The sequence below is a fragment of the Parus major genome, chromosome 24, assembly GCF_001522545.3.
Source record: "Parus major isolate Abel chromosome 24, Parus_major1.1, whole genome shotgun sequence".
Lineage (NCBI taxonomy): Eukaryota > Metazoa > Chordata > Aves > Passeriformes > Paridae > Parus > Parus major.
Genome location: NC_031792.1, coordinates 1,334,075 through 1,336,612, shown reverse-complemented (window position 1 = coordinate 1,336,612; position 2,538 = coordinate 1,334,075).

The window sequence follows — 2,538 nt, the reverse complement described above, 5'->3', positions numbered from 1 at the left end:
AGCTCTGCTCTGGGCTGATTTAAAAATGGAATGATTCCTTTTTCTCATGGAATGACTGCCTACCTGCCTGCCTTGTGGGCAATCAGCAGAATCCTGTTTAGCTGCCTCTCTGCAAGAGGAAAGTTTAAAGCACAGTTCTGCTCCAGTGGATTCGTCTTCTGGAACTTTCCCTGTGGTAAGGAAAGAGAGGAGCAAAAAGTTCTCAATTACTCTTGTTTTTTTGCTGTTTTTTGCTAGTTCTTTGCTTTTTGGGGCTGGGGTTCATTAAATTTCTAAGTGAGTCCAGTGGTGGCTGGTGCTTTAGAGGGAATTCTGTGGGATAAATCTGCGGAGTGTGGGTCTGGCACTGCAGCTCCTCGTGGAGAGAATGTGGTTCCTCATAACTTTCACATGTGCTTGAACATTCCTGCCAGGCATATTTATACTTTTTAAAATCAAAGCAGACTGAGGGATGGGTTTTTTCAATTAAAGCAATCCTTTATTGCTTGCTACCATGAGACACCCTCTTGTTTTAGTCTCTTCTACGCTAATTTTGCACACACTGGTTTTACACTTGCAGTAATGCACATGACGTGATGCTGAGCCTTGGAATTGAGATTGTTATAAATAAAAACAGCAACTAGAACAGCTGTTCTTTTAAAATAGCCAGGTATTAGTGATGCTGATATCTGTTATTTAGAGGCACTGGGTGATGGAGGTGCTTTAAATTTCCTTAATATTTTAAATTTAAACAGGAAACGGTGACACCATGGGAAGAGTGGAAGAGAGCAGTCAATTAATCCTCATGTATTCTTTACACCCCTCTTAATTTCTGCTATTCTGCTCAGCTGATAATCCTTTTCTCCTCTGAACTGAAGCACCAGAGTTGACTGGGTAGGTTAAAAATATTAAAATGAGACATTTGCTGCACACTGGCAGCGTGTAATGGTTTTATACACGGAAGCGTGCATGTTAAATTTAACATTTTGGCTTCAGAGATGGAAGATTTCCTTTATTCCCACAAGTGCCAGGTGACTTCCAGGGACACCATCAGCTGGGTGACATGTGAGCTGTGAGTCAGGCTGACAGAGCACGGCCATGAGGTCTCTTTCCCTGGATATTTCCATGACTAACAGCTCCACACCCCTATTCTCACAGCTCGGGGCATGGAAGGAGAACTCCAGGAGAAATCCCAGCCCCAGCTTGGAGCTGGCTCCAGGTATGGACATAAACCAGAGCTTTGGAGTGCTCACATTCTCAATTTGTGGGCTCTAATTTTACCTCTCCAATTCTTTGACTTCACCCTGATTCCTTTTGACATCACCAGAGCACATGAACATCTTTGTGAGCCACGGCGTCCAAACAAGGAAAGGGAGATTTTCTTCTCTTCTATATAAAGACTTTTAAAAATAATCCCTGACAAGGAGAGGGATGTTTCAAGGAACTATCTCTGCTTTTATAGCCTGGCTGTGAAGAATATTGATTTGAGGTCGTTTTGCATAGTGTTGTTATCCATCACCATAAACGTCTGCAGAGCACAGAACAATCCCCATCTGAGCAGGGGGAATTCTGAGGTGCACTCCCTAATTATGTCCCTTCTCCAGAGCCTACAAATAAGGGAGAGCTCTGCTTTGTGGCTTACAAATCTGGCTCTAATATTTGTGAAATGCCTGTATGGTTAAAATTCACTTTTATTATATTTGCATAGCAGAAATGGAATTAATTTGACAGATTCCACTGCTGCTGCTTTTAAATGTGGCAGAAAACTTCAAATTTCCTGCTGGCTTTTATGCCAAGTACCCGGTGAAGTCAATAACTGAAACTTGCACTTCAGTTATTGATTGATGGGATTTTTTTTCCCCCTTTTCATTTTATATATTAACTAAAAGAAATGCACGTGCACGGCCCATAAACCTCTGTTAATGGCCAAAAAAAAAGGGAAATGTGTCAGGTAATGTACTTGGAGCACCTCATTCCATTTGGATATGCCTGGGACTCACCTCCATTGGATTTTCATCATAAAAATCCATTATTTTGTTTTTAAATCACTTGGAGGCTTAAATTCAGGCGAGACACTTGGTGTCTTTGCTCTGTGGAGTATTTTTGAGAGAAAAGCTCATATTTCTGGAATTCTGCTACAGGTGAAATGGTGTCTCCAGATTCTCCTTTATTCTGCCCCATCCCTGAGCTGGAGGGGGTTTGGGGTGATTTTTCCTCTGCTGAATTCCCTGTGAGTTCTTCCCTTTATCCACCCTGGGAGTTAAAATTCCCATACCATGGACTGAAATGTTGTTTAATGGGAATAAAGATCTGCTGGAACAACCGCTCCCCCACCGTGCACAATAATTCCTGGTGTTTTTTGCATGCAATATTCTCTCTTCACATAACTTCTGCTCCAATTTTGGGGATGTCAGCTTGCAGGGAAAAAGAGCTGCCTTAATTGATGTAATGTTCTCTCCAAAACTCCTAATAATTATATATTATATATTATATATTATATATTATATATTATATATTATATATTATATATTATATATTATATATTATATATTATATATT